We start from the raw sequence: 15,410 nt of genomic DNA on the forward strand, positions 1-15,410 counted from the left end.
AAATAAACAGAGCCTGGCACGTACACAGCAACACACCTCAACGGAGCCCTTCAACTTCTAGGCCAGAGCGGCAGGAATCTGAGACAGGGCTTCCTTCATCCTCTCTCTCATTCACTTCCCTCCCGGGCTGGACACTGCTCTGGTTTATGACCTCTTTGGGCTGGATATTTTCCTAATGAGGCAGGAGGATTAGGTCTCCATGTTACTTACACCTTTTAACCACCGAGTGAAAACTGTTGATTTCATTGAGGTTGGGAACATTTTTAGAATGTATGGAAAACATGATATTGATATTATATGCCTATCACCAATTGAGAAAAGAGGCTGGCAGAGAAAAATTATATCTTGATTTTGAAGTCATTATGATCCTGTTTTTTATGGCTTGACTATTTTTCCAAAACAATGGCTGTATTATTATTATTATTTTCAGAATCTAAAAGAAATAACTGAGTGCCATTGTGCACACCTGTAATCCCAGTGACTCAGGAGGCTGAGGCAGGAGGATCGCAAGTTCGAGGTCAGTCTCAGAAATTTAATGATATCCTATGCAATTTAGCAAAACCCCATCTCAAGACAAAAAGGACTGGGGATGTGGCTCAGTGGTAAAGCACCCCTGGGTTCAATCCGTGGTACTAATACAAAAAAAAAAAAAAGAGGAAGAAGAAATGCACATAATGATTGTTGTAAGACATTCAAGTAATAGATATAGACAGACTGAGAAAGATGAAAATCTTCCAAGACAGTAATCTTAGCATCTTGGTCCTATGGTTTTGTTTTGTTTTGGGTATTGGGTATTGAACCTGGGGCACTTTATCACTGAGCTACATCCCCAGTCCTTTTTATTTTTCATTTTGAGACAGAGTCTCCCTAAGTTGTCCAGGCTAACCTGTAATTATGATCCTCCTGCCTCAGCCTCCTGAGTTGCTGGAATTATAGCATATGCCACTGTACTTGGTGGATTTTTTTTTTAAATCAAAGTATAATATACATATAAAAAAGCTATACAAATCATAAGTGGATTTCTTAACATTTTAAAAATTATACACATGTCACCACCACCTACATCAAAATGTTTCTTGTACCCTAGCAAATTGTATGTAGTCTGTTAGTAATAATCTCTGAAGTCTCTCCCCAAGAAGTGACCAGTTTCTGATTTCTTTCACTCTTATACTTTTATACTTTGTATACTTTGTAATATATACATGTATTTATGCAAAATATATGACAAATAATACAGATTACATTTGTATTTTTTTCTCTATTTTATCTTTTAAGATTTGTTTTGTGTATATACACATTTGCACAAAATGAATTAGATCTTCATTAAATACTGCAATCTGATCTCTATATCAGTTTATATGTATACTAGACATGCATTTTTATTATATAATATCAACAAAATGCTATTTATGTTATTAGAAGTATATAATTTATGTAATTATTACTTTATATAATACCTTTCTATCAATAAATATAAAACTAAACTACTACTTTTTTAAATAAAAATTTTTATTTGTTTTAATTAGTTACACATGACAGTACAATGACCTTGACATATCATGCATTTGAATCAGATGGGATATAATTTCTCACTTTTCTGAGTGTACAGGTTGCAGAATCACATTGGTCATGCAGTCACGTATATACACACAGCAATAATAATGTCTATTGTCTATTTTATTCTGCTGTCCTTCCTTCCCCCCATCCCCTCCTCTCCCCTGCCATCACTTCTCTCTACCCAATCTAAGGTGATGCTATTCTTTTATATATATATATATTTTTATGATGTTGGGGATGGAACCCAGGGCCTCATCCATGCTAGGTCAATGCTCTACAACTGAGTTAATTTCCCAATTCCAAAACCATCACTTTTAGTGGCTGCATCTCACTGTTAGGTATAGCATAATTTATAGACTCTCTATCTCTTTTATAAAATCTCTTTATCTACATTTAGTGTTGTTTCCTCATGATTATATTTAAAAATTTCCCTTAGGGTAACATCTAAGAACCAACATATTCCAAAGGCTTTGTAATCCTGTTCAATGTAACTAATTATGAGTACCCCAGTATTCCTTTATTGTTTTATGTTTTTGGAGATGATGTCTTGCTCGGTTAGCCAGGCTGCTGGCCTTGCATTCTCCTGTGCTCAAGGGGTTCTCTTGCCTTGGTCTTCTGAGGAGCTGGGACCACAGGCATGTGCCTCTGAGCCTGGCAATTAAGAATGTTCTGAAATATTACATTTTAGAATCTCCATTTCTTTTGTTCCACGTTGTTTTTGTAGCTTGCTCTCATCTTGTAGCCAGTGCTAGAGGACAGTGTGTGTGTGTGTGTGTGAGAGAGAGAGAGAGTGTGTGTGTGTGTGTGTGTGTGTGTTTGTGTGTTACTGTCTATAGTGCTGTTATTTTAGCCTTCCCAATCCAGCCTAACCTGGGAGCAGGAGACATAAAGTATGCTTGGAGCCACACACTATGTATGTCATTTAAAAATTCTCCCCAGATTTCATTTCTAGCTGTTGGAGAATTTCTTCACAGATCATTCGATTCCTTCAATTCCCAGGAGAGAAAAAACAAAAAAACTTAAAAAAAAAATGTATCTGGTTCCAGTGCTGTGGTTGAGTGAAGTGGTTGTAATGTCACCTCTTCCACTTGACTGGAAAATGCCCGTGAGCACACACACGCATGGCTTTCCTCTTTCCTCCATGAATATCACTGCCCTTGTTTCCCAGCCCAGCCCAGGCTTTCCGTGTAATGCTCTATGCTTTTTATTAGGAGTGAGATTCTCTTACAAAACCCCAGCACTGTGAGTTGGCAGGTTTGCTGAATTTTCATTTGGGGGTTCATTTTCCTGGTCAGTCACTTAATTTATCTTTGAAAGACTTTTTTTTTTAATTTCAGTCAAAAAGACAAGTAAAAATAATTCTTAGAGATATGTATTTAAAGAAGAAAGGGTGTTTTATTAGGATGTTTGTTTACATCAATGCAACAGAATTCTTTTTAGTCCAGAAGCCACGGGGATTATTATTTCTTTGTCATGGAATCCCTAGGTCTTTGTGGGAGGCCAAGAAGCACCAGTTTCTCTTCCATTTAAACAAATTCAATTCAATTCACTCACTTTGGCAGAGCACACCAAAATCTTAATTTTCTCAGCCAAGGAGAGCAAAGTTGGCCTGAGAGCGTTTTGAACATGATTTTTTTTTTTCCTTTTCTCCCATCCTAACACATGCCTAGAAAAACAATAACAAAACAAAACAAAAAATACTCTCTAAAGCAGTGAAGACACACAAAGTTTCTCTTCTAAAACCCTTTCTGGCCAGGAGATTGAGTGCAAGTGAAAGTGAGAAGTAAACAAATCTTTCTTATTGTCTTAAATAACCAAGCAAATCAATACTTATTTTTAAAATTTAAACATTAGAAAAAAATTTTAAATAATGCAATTAGGTTTCTCATGGTTCCAATCTCTGATACTTAACATCAATGTGATGATTTAGAAATAGAAGATGGGGTGCATTATCCCTACTGTCCTTTAGTAGACATATAGCTGCTCCCCTCCACTCTATATTAGATGCTTCTCCATGGTGAACACAAAGACCAGCCTTGTGCTTGAAAGACCGCAGAGGATCCCAGAGTACAGATCCCTATGATATATTAACCTAGACAACTAGGTTTTCTACCAGTTTTTTCTACTTAAAAGCCTAGATATTGAATCTAAATGTGTCAGAGGTCTCGTTATAATGCTAGCCACAGATCTTAGCCAGTTTTGGGGACAGTCACAATTGGCGGTTGGTGGCTGCTTTTGTCCATTTCTATTTCTAGAAATGGAGGAATGGGATAATCTGTAGCTAGTGATTGGCATACCTGCCAGGAGTACAAATGTAAATATGAAACCTCTTCTTTTATTCCATCCCCATCTCCCTGAACCCCTTCATAGATGATTTGCTTCCCCAATCATATGGTTAAAGGAAAGTTGCCAAGAAAAATTTGGGGGCTTGATCTGAGCTGATTTACACAAACTTATTCAGAAAAATGACTTCATTATATTTTTATGGCTCTTTATTTTTAATATTCTTCTACAAATTCTTTGGATTGTTTTGCACATGGAAAGATCTCTAGTGGCTGGAAGGTCGAGGCTGACAAAGTAACTTGGTAGCAATTTCACACTAAGCTCAGCATTCTTAATTCCAACAAGGTGCTCTTGATCCAAACTTACAGCATTTTGAGTCTCCATGTTTGTGGTTCCCCCTCCTTCATCACTGAAAATAACAGAGCACATCAGTAGGCTGAAACTGCACAAAGAAGACAGCTTTCAGACGTGCATGTTAAAAGGGCAGAGTTCTGCGTGTTGTGTTTGTACTGTCAGCCCACGAAAACCAGACAAGATTTAGGGAGAAAGGAAGGCTATTTACTAGAACAAAATACATGATAGTTCACATTACATATTTTCTTGATGGACACAAAGTGACATCCACACTGATTGACTGTCGGCATGCACCTCTCCCAGAGCTGGGTTCTGTGTGATGGATAAGCCAGTCGCAGGCAAGTGTCAGGAAGATTATCAAAAGAAAGAGCTGTCTGTAGTTGTTCCCTCACGGAGGAGATTGACAACTCACCCTAACAAAAGGAAACATTAGTGTGCTATTTGCGTCTCCCAAAGAGACTGTGATAAGATGACGTGATAAATGGTGGGGTGGGGTGGGAGGGAGGTTGCCATAAAAACACATAAGGTAGCTGAATCGTGAAATGCAAAGAAAACCTCGGCTAGCACAATTGATGAGGCTTGTTTATTTTAAAAAGGTGAGCTGGTCTGAACAACTAATGTGCCTGCAAAGATCTTAGATGACAGCATAAGTCCTCTAATCAGTCCCAGGGAGAACTACAGGAGACCCTGAAATACTGTGTGCTTCCCCGCTCTTGGTGCCTTACCCCAGGCGCTCTTATAGACTGCAGGTAGCTTGCACAAGAAGATAGGTTCCACACAGAGCAAGAAAGCAGTTGGCGAGTGGCGAACCCCTGTTCTTGCATGTGATCCAGAGTGGGGTCCGGGTCTGGCAGAGCCCCAAGAACAAGAGTTTGTGTACTGGAGCTGGAGGGTGTTTATTATGATTTAGATACAAAACAGAATGAACTAGAGTGTATCCAAATAGGAAATTGTCCCCCAGAGAGGCTTTACCCACAACTGCAGCCACTGTCACCCCTCATTAATTGCAAGGATGGCACCAATTTCAAGTCATCTTGGCAGGCTCGCTTCTCGACCAAATAGGTGGAAGTCAGTACGCTGTGTTGCACAGTGCTCTGACAGATGGCTGAGGCCCGCAAGTAGCTTCAGGGAGCACTCCCTTTTTCCTCACTGACCCTGCAGTTTACAGTTTTCCCAGCTGATATGGTGCTATTGGGGCTGGGGTGGGGTCTCTGGCCCATGGCAAACCAGACCATGTCTAACAGGTGGCAGGGCTCCTTTGGCCTGAGCTGATGTGGTTCTGGATCCCTAGGCTCCCTGCAGAACCCAGCCTTGGACCAGGCAGTCTTTCCTGTGTATCCTCAGGGTATGACCTGGAGTGGGTCCTCAATAAATGTGTATGAACTTGGTTGGTTTGGAAGTGCTGAGGGCTCCAAGGGGAGCTCTCATTTAGCCTTGGATATCTAGAACAGGATTTGGACTGAGCTTGAGTCTCTCTTCCATATATCTGGTTAAGTCCACAGATCTCTACGATTGCTTTCCACTGGCCTACGTGAACTTGGCTTTTATGGCTCAGTTTTTGGATTTTTCCAGTCTTTCCCACTGCACATGTAGGAACCTAAGCAAAATCCTCTGGATCCAACCAGTTCAGCAAGGACACATTTGATGTTCTGACCCTGAGGATTTCCAGGGGGGATCTCTGACCCAAGACTGGGTTCTTCAGAAAGTGACAGAGATCCCAAACCACCTTAGCTTGGGCCAACAAAAGCCCTCCCATCCTCTAGAATCAAGATAGGTTCTTACATGTGCCAGGGAAAAAGCCGGGTATTGTCAGGGGTGGGGAAGAGTCTCCTGAGATTGATGCAAGCACTGACCAGGTGAGGGACATCACACTCTGTCCACAATTTGGTGTTGGTAGAAAACTAGGTCAATAAATTTGAAAAGAAAACAAAACAGTATTAACAAGAGGAAACACTTCTGGTCAGTGTTTCCTTCTACTCCGGGGATATCTGTTACATCCTGGGCATGACCTACCTCCCTTTATGTTTATAAAATGCTTTAATTTCTACTGTCTTAAAGCAGTTTGAATCTTCATGTGGTTAACCTTGGATTCCTGCGTGGTTTGCATTTCATATAAAGCTTTTTGTAAAGCTGTTTCCTTAGGGATGTCTGGGTAAGAGACTGGTGACCTTTCCATTTGTTCCCACTGGCGTTTGGAGGGATGTAGGGAACAATAAGACATGCCCATTGGTGTGCTTTTCTTGGTCAATGGGAATGACACCATCCAGTTATGATAGTCACTGATTTGGTGCCTACAAAGACCCTGTGAAGTGAAGCCCTCACCTGGCCCATGGGAGAAGGCCAGATACAGATGTGGATCCTTCCACATTGAAGTGCCTGCCAAGAAACTGCTCTCTGAGGCCAGCCTTTGTCTTTTGAAGGCCTTGGACCTGACTGAGACCCTAGAGAACCCACATCCCAGTAATATTTTTTCTCTCTTCTTGATCTTCTGCTTTACAACTCTGAACAACCACACTCTTTAAATAATCCTGAGGGCTGGGGACATAGCTCAATGGAACAGCACTTTTCTGATATGCATGAGGCCCTGGGTTGGATCCCCAGAACCCCAAAACAAAATAAAAAATAAATAAACCTGATTCCAACAGGTTACGGGATCCTCTGAGCCCTAGGAGTTTTGGGACACACTGATCCGCATCAAGGCCTGGATCTGAAGAGACTTAGAAGGGAATAATTGGGGAAAATGGCACAGTGAACAAAAGTCAGAGAAGAAAACGTTTGTAAGGACTGGAAAGAGGAAGGAAGAAAAACCACGGAGCCAGAGAGAGGCTGCAGGTGTGTGTTGGGGGAGGAGGGAGGAAGGGAGAGAGAACAAATAGGAAGTCCTGCTTAGGCTCCTACTGATGCAGGGGAAAAGACACAGGAAAGGAAATCAGTTTACTTGAGCACAACAGAGAACAGCCAGGCCCACCCCAGTTCTCTAAGGTAAGCAACATCCAGCAGGTGAGCTGACAGTGACACCAGGTGGCTGATGAGACCACACAAGGGTTATCTTAAAGCTCTTCCGCCCCCCCAAAGCCCAAGTTTTGTTTGATAAATGGATCCTTAAAGGGACAGGCAATTGAATCAGTCTAGAGATCACATTTTCCAACTGCCTTATTTTTTAGTTGAAGATACTGGGCCCTCAAATGACCCACATTGATCAACCCAACCCACCCACCCATCCAACAAGCAAAAAACACAATCCAAGAGAGAGACACAGATCTTGGTCTGAAACAGTTCCACCACTCCAGTTTCTGTGCTAATAACAGTTATAAAAAAATTTGCATTAGCTGTCTTTGAGAATTAGGTGTCAATAACAGGCATCTGATATTAAAACTCAAATTTCCATGGGCTGGGCATTGATTAATTTGATTAATTCAGATGTAATCAGGTGATGACTGCATAGACTTAATCATGGGAAAAATAACCAGAAACACATGTAGAGTTATCTATTGACTTAAAGCAGATTATTGAAAAGAAAGCATGACTTGATTAGTATTGTCCTTCCTCCGTATTCTTGAAAACTTAACAAAAATTATGGAGAACCTTCTGCTGTTTTTGGATAGTGGCAAGTATAGATCATTCATCTTTGTCAGTTTTTAATGTATATCATACAGTAGGATTATTATGTGTAAGAGACAACCGAGAAATTCCAAATATTTCTGATGTTTTACACAGTAAAGTAGAAGGCAAGGGTCTAGTTCTCCTAGTTATGTCTGAACATAAATTAATCTAAATTGTACACCAAAAAAAGCATTTGAATTAAAAAAAACCCTACAATTCACTATTAGTATGTGAATCAGCAAATATTGGGCATGAGAAATATTATCCTGGACCTTTATAAAGCAATTTGGCTCTTGAGGGAAAAATTCTTACAGGGTAAAACAAAGAGATATTTGGGGTACATTGAAAACTAGTTCTCTAGCTTAACAAAATATCTTACATGGCCAATTCTTGTAAATTATTGAAAGTAAAGAGGAAAATCTTTATGATTTCAAAGAGTGGTTTAAGTAATTTGATTCATTTTATTGGCTTTTTTTTTTTAAACTACAAAACCGTTTCTTGCTTTGCTTTCTCAAATTAAAGGAAAAAGAAAAATCAAACCAGAAAATAGCTATGTTAAGTGAAATCGATGAGCATACAGAAGAACACACATAGTTACCACTTTTGTGAACAATTTTCTACCTCTGTAAATTTACGACCCTTCCCTGTGAGCAACTCTGTATTTACTGACCATATTCCTCTCATCAGTGACGGGTGCCCAGGCTGCAGAACAGGCTGCCCAAAGTCACTGCCAGCACGTTAGTCTGGACAGCAGAGTGTGGGGTACATGGGCAGGGGCTCCCAAGGTGATCTTTTATCCCTGAACCCAGGTCATTTCTAGAAATAAGAGCACATTGCTTCTCCAGCTCTCCTAACAAAAACTCTAGTTATTTTCATCATTGCTCATAGGAGGTACCTTGATCAGAAGTGCAAAGAAAGACCCAGTTGGAGCGGTCACGTTGAAAAAGACCCAACATTTATAAGACATCCACGCCTGCCTTAAAGCAACCTGTGTAGAACGCAATCACAGGTTCTCTATTGACACACATTTGAAGGGGGCTGCTGTGGAGTTTCAGAATTGTCTTTTAGTTAAATTGTTACTAAATACAAACATGGTCTTTTAAAAAAATATTCATTAAAGGAACACATGTTCTTCATGTTCCCTCTCTAATTTCTGAAGTACTGTCTCATGGCAAAACATTATTATTCCATTTGTCCCAAATTAAACAATTTCATATTTTAGAAAAGTACTTTTTCTTATTTAAATGAAAATAAGTAATGTAGTTTGCAAAGTAAAAGGCAGGGTTTCATCTTTTAGACAAAAAAAAAAATTAAAAGAGAGAGAGGAAGAAAGACATGTATTGTCTATTTAACAATCAAAACACTACAATGAAATAAAATAAAATCGTGGTATCATAATAATGAGTTCTCTTTCAAATGGTTTGCTCTGAACTAAATTGTGTTCTTTATGTAATAGAATGACAAATTGTTTAATTCAGTATCAAATATTCATGAGCTGCAAATGTGCTGCATCACCAGAACTGTGCACGATCATAAACAAATACTGTAGCACGAACAGAAATGGAATCTGCCGGAAGTGGACGTGTACACAGGTTTCCAGCATCGTTGCTGCTCTGAGTCTGTAAGAAGACAGCAGAAGAGAGAGGAATAGAATGTCCCCTTCTCTTCCTCCTTACACTGCTGCTGTGGGGAGAATACAAGGGTGAGAGAGAAACCTGAGTGTGGATTCTCATATCTCCTTTTTTTCTGCAGATCCGAAAGTGCAAAGCAAATCAGGAATTAGACCAGAAGATGACAAAAAATTGCTAGACATTTCAAAATGGAGCAGGGGAGTATTTCTTCATTAGAAAGGAGAATATATGAACTCTTTTTCTTAAAGGTTAGCACAGACAATTATCCTAAATCTGTATTTGAATATAAATTAGATTCCAAACTGGGTGTGGTGTGGTATACACTTTTGATCCTAGCAATTCAGGAGACTGAGGCAGGAGGACAACAAGGTCAAGGCCAGCCTCAGCAACTTAAGGAGACCCTGTCTCAAAATAGGGCAGAAAATGTAGAATGTAGTTCAGTGATAAATTACCCCTGAGTTGAGTCCCCAGTCACTCCCCAAATACACACACACACACACACACGTGTGTGTGTGTATGCTGGATTCTGACCAGGGAGAGTGAAATGAAAAATCATGGTACATATTCTCTACATGGCCATTTGGCAGAACTTCATAGGAAAGACAGGCCTGTGGAAATAGTGGAAATTGCAACTAAAACCCCAGCTCTATTCTGTAGGCTCAGAGAGTATTCTTGGTGCTCCCTGGAACAAATTTACTAATTTAGAATGATAGATTTCTTCTTTTATCTTCAGCCAAATGTACTTGATGGCACCCAGAGATTTTTCTCCCTCTCTGCTGATGGTGTTTTGTCTTGTAGTAATGGAAGACCTTGTATTCAGGAGACAAGAAAACCTTTACTCTACAGGGTCTCTTTACCCTGCAGGAGACAGACCTTATTGGGATTTTTCTAGAGCTCACAAGTTAGGGAAGGTCGAACACGCATTTCATGAAGTGAGGAGATACAGTCCCATCCCCGTGAGTAGTCATTGGGACTTAACCTGAGAAATCTTCAAGAATTCCCCCAAACTGAAACCAATTCTGTCAGATGGCAAGAAGAGTTCCTAACTATTAACTCTACCATGCCTGTTAGCTCAGCTCGTTTTCCCTTCTGAGAAGAGCTCTTCTTGCATCTAATCACACCTAATCTTGCCTCAAAGATGTTTTCCTAAAAAAACGGTGTAAATCAAGTTTTTGTAAATCTAATCATATGTTTTATGCATCAGAGGAACTTGGAATGTAAAGAAATCCCATGGTGCATCCTTCTGTAAAATGAAGATCTGCTTCTTTATTATTCATTTTTTGTAAATCTGAATAATTATTCACTGGTTTGGAGGAGGTATGCCTTTATTTAGGTTTTTCATTTTGTGTCTTTCTGTTTCTTATTTTCAACGGGCACATATTTTACCCTCAGAGGAGGGAAACCGCAGTATGCCCCCCTAATTCTAAGATCCTAAAGAGCCTCCAGATTCTGTGCCAATGGATCATAACGGATCCTCGTCTGGTGGAGAAAAACAGCAGAAAACCTTGCCCCTATTTCACATGATAAACCAGATAACCATTTCACACAGTCTCAGTTCTATTCCTTCCTTCTTTCCATTCATTTTCCCCTTTGGCAAATGAAAAGAGGCACAGAATTCTTAATTTCAAATAGGTGGTGTCTATTCTGGTTTTATCTAGGGGAATTTTCTAGATTGAGGGGCATGACATTTCTCAGCCACCAGAGATTATGGAGACTCTGGTCTCTTAAGATGACGCTAGAAGTGAGAGAAAGGCACATTCATTCTTCTACTCGGCAGAGACCACAGGGCCCTACAGCAAGGACAGGCTTAGCAATCAGAGCAAGGTGGAACCAGGTCTCCAACATTTGTGCCATTTGTCCTCCCTCCAAAGGGGGAACTTCCTTGAGATGTTTTTTTCACGCTCATCCCCTGGCTCCCAATGAAGGAAAACTTTTTTTTTTTTTTCAACCACGATACAAAAGCAGGTCTCTCTTCCATCCAGGTGAGCAATACAGTCGGATTTTTTTTAAACATATTTTGTTATTGAGAAGCTTGTCCTAAAACAAGGATTTCCTTGTTTTAATTTGAGAAATCCCCCAAACCTCAATTCCCAGCCTAGGGGGAGTCTGATTAGACGTGGGCGGGGCTAGCTGGAGTACCCTTCAGTAAAGGGGACCGAGAGGAGGGGGAAGGAATGGCTGAACAGCGATGTCAGCTCAAGTCCTTGGAAACAGCCTCTGTATGAGGGTAAAGTGGCTGGCTGAAAGCTCGCTCAATCAGGGCTGCGGGTCCTCTTGCTGAGATAAAATACTTCCTGGCCGGGCTACGAAGTGCCGCGGATTCCAGCAGGGGGAGCTCTGACTCTGGAAACCCGACGGCGGTCACCCAACGCGGGGTAACCGGGTCCGACCTTCCCCAGTTCTGCGTTCTCTGGTCACGGAGGTTGGTAACAAGGTCCACAGATGATGTCGCTGAACCAGAAACAGAGGTCTCCCTTCCCACGGTCTCTGGACAAGGAAAACAGTTAATACCTTTATAGAAACAGCTGGCAAGGCATTTTAAGAACAAGTGACCGAAGTCTTACAAAGGCAGAGAGAGAGAGAGAGAGAGAGAGAGAGAGAGAGAGAGAGAGAGAGAGAGAGAGAGAGAGAGAGGGAGGGAGGGAGGGAGAGAGAGAGAGAGAGAGAGAGAGAGAGAGAGAGAGAGAGAGAGAGAGAGAGATGGAAATGGAAATAAGGGCCCTTCTTCCTCCACTTCCCCTCCTCCGCCAGGAGCAACTCTGTTTCTCTATCAGAACTGCACTCTGTTGTGACATCTGCGAAGGTACATTCGGTGGGTGCCACGCCCCGGGTTATAAGAGCTGCCTGTGGCTGGGATGGGCTGGATTTCCTCATGCAGTCAATCATCAGCTCTGGGTCACTGATGGGTCTCTGCAGCTCTCACTTTGGGTTCTAGGAAGGAGAAACAGAAAACCCTCCCACCATAGATATCAGTGCCAAGAGACCCCACTCCCCATGGTCGGTCCATGTTCAGCTAGAGTATAGTCTGCAGGGAGACATCACAAAATGGAAGCATCACAAAATGCGGACACATAATATAAAAACCATTCAGTCCGTGAAATACCTGAGAAGCAGCGAGCTCGGGCAGCATTTTTGAAGCTGTGTTGGGTGGATTGTTCCTGTCCCTCCGGAGCTCCCAGTTATTTCTGTGGTCATAGTTAAAGAAGCTGTGCACACTATCCAGACAAGTACGCTGTTTTTGAGTCAGTATATGTGGTGCCCAACTTTGTGGAAAGAAAGCTTGGTCCAAGTCCTAGAAGTTCTACAGTTCAAAGCAAAAAATGAAACAGCAAAAACAACAAACCAAACACCAAACACCCAATTTTATCTAATTCAGCATTTCCCAAACTTTTCTGACTATGAATTTCTTCCTTGCATTCCACAGAGTTCCCCTATACCAGGCACCTGGGTTCCATGCAGCACACTTTGAGAAATGCTGAGTATGAATGAGAGAGTGAAGTTCAAGGTGTGAAAAAAATTGTGCATTTCTGTAGCTTGGTCCTGAACCTAATGGCTGCAATGAGCTTTGACAAGTCAGGTAACCTCTTTGGCCCTCAGTTTCCTCTTCTGTAAAATAATGATTCCTCCATTTCTACATACCTGTGTGACTCCTGGTTGGAAGGGAAATGGCAGTGGCCCCAATACACTGAGAGTTTCTAAAATTTGTGCTTCTGAAGATGGAAATGATCACACATTTACACTGAAAGTAGATTGTAGACTTTTGTCTACAAGTGAACAAAATCAATTGACAAGAGGAAGCAATATTCCCCTCTCTTTGTGTTTGGTTTATAAATCACTAATCACGCCAGTCCTGTGGCTACTTGTGTCTTTGCTTTGCTTAATCTGTGGAAGAGTTGCACGATGGTTCTCTTTGCGTTTCATGGAAAAGACTACAAAGACTTTTGTTTTGTTTTAACTTAGGTAATAAAGAAATTTAAATACTGAAATATTCATTCAGAACTTTAAACTAAAGGAGGTTCTAGAGATTTCCAGGGCAGATAGTCTCCTCTAAAGAGCAGAGTGCATGAGTTAGGGACCCACAGTAATAAATGGTGCAAGTTGTAAAGCGTAGACCTGAAGTTTTATTTCTAAATAGTTATAAAGGGCAGTGGCAGAAGTGGTCAGGAGATTATCAGGGCATTTTTTCTTTTTTCCAAAATCCCTATCTCCTTCACTTGGAGTGGAAATGTAAAAAGAAATAAAATTACTATAGTTTTTTTTTTTTTTTAACAGTGCCAGGAATTGAACCCAGAACCTCTTGCATGTTAGGTAAGCACTCTACCACTGAGCTATATTCCTAGCCCTTTTTATTTTATTTTGAGTCAAGGTCTTACTAAGTTTCCAGGCTGGCCTCCAACTTGTAATCCTTCTGTCTTAACATCCTGAGTAGCTGGGAATATGGGCATATACCACTGTGTCCAGCTTTGTAAATGCCTTTTCTTGGGCATTTACAAAGGAAATGCTTCAGATGGAAGACAAGGATATGTGGTCTTGCAGTTTGACATTACTGACCATCCACCTTGCCCATGCCTATCTATATTCCTTTGCTCAACAATTTTTTTTTAATATTTATTTTTTAGTTTTCAGCGGACACAACATCTTTGTTTGTATGTGGTGCTGAGGATTGAACCCGGGCCACACGCATGCCAGGCGAGCGCGCTACTGCTTGAGCCACATCCCTAGCCCCTTGTTCAACAATGTTTAGCCAACAAATTTTGCTTGAACACCTACTATGTGCCAGATGTTTATTCCCATCAAGTGCAAAGTCCTCTTTCCAAGCTCTGAGGCTCAAGTTTTATTTACTCTGTGCAGTCTTCTTGATATTTCCAGCCTGCCTTAATTGATTACTTGGTAAATTTTAAATTGGTATAGCTGGGGTTACACAATTTAGCATTCATTATGTATTGCTTTGTTGCTGTGGTTTCATATGAATGTTAACTCATTTGTGAGCCTCAGGGGAGCAGGAGCTATGTCCTAACAACCTTTTCCTTGCTCATGCTGCACCTATGTATATAATTCACCGAATGAGAGCAAATCACCAGAGTCTGGGAAATCCTTCAGATGACCGGTTCTGTTTTTGAGTCAATAGTATATGTGCTGCCCAAGCACCGCAGCATCTATTGGTAACATCTCTCTTTCAGTTGGTTTCTGTTTGTTTCAGAATTAGAGGGTCTGATTTGGGGTTTACACCAATTTGTTATTGATGATGTTGTGCATTAGGATTTGTTGAATTATACAGAATTGAGTGCCTTTCTGGGTGGTCTGAATTCATCTCCGAAGGCAAGTTGCACTGATGTGGTCTTTCCCCATGGCTTTTTGTTTCACCATCTTGCGGCTAATTATGTGGACTTGGATCAGATGATGCAGCCACAGATGACACCAGCACCTCAGGTGGCCCAGAGATTGGTGGGGCTGCCATGTCTGGGCTCCTCAGAGAGGCCCGCAGGGAAATGCAATTTGGTTGTGGACTTGTCTCTGTCCTTCTTTCTCTCTTCCTGCTAGCACCCTCCCCCACCTTGGAGGTGCTGTCTCCACCTCTCCCAGAGTCTCATTTTCTCATTTAGGGATTCCCTGCTGCAAAGTCCCATTGCCCAAGCCCAGCAGGGCTGATGAAGTATTTAGAACGGGTCCCCACCCAAATGCAGACTTACTTGAAAAATTGATCATGAATACCCAAAACTGTTTTACAAAGCTAAACTTGGCTGATTTCCCCAAATGGCTCAAACTGTAATCTTTGTGTACACTTTTTACTGTCTAGAAGACACTTTCATGTACTAGATCAGGCGAGCTGTAAAACGACCCCAGGAAGTGGGGGTGGCTGTGGAGAAGCAGGTGGTAGATGATTTACACAAGACAGAGGAAATGATGGCAGGGCCTGGATCTACCTGGTTCTTCCAGCATCTCCCTGCTCTGTATTTTGCCTTGAAGTGTGGTTATTGGTGT

Source organism: Marmota monax, unplaced genomic scaffold, assembly GCF_021218885.2.
Source record: "Marmota monax isolate L192 unplaced genomic scaffold, Marmota_monax_Labrador192_F-V1.1 WCK01_AAM20220418_F8-fsc00007, whole genome shotgun sequence".
Lineage (NCBI taxonomy): Eukaryota > Metazoa > Chordata > Mammalia > Rodentia > Sciuridae > Marmota > Marmota monax.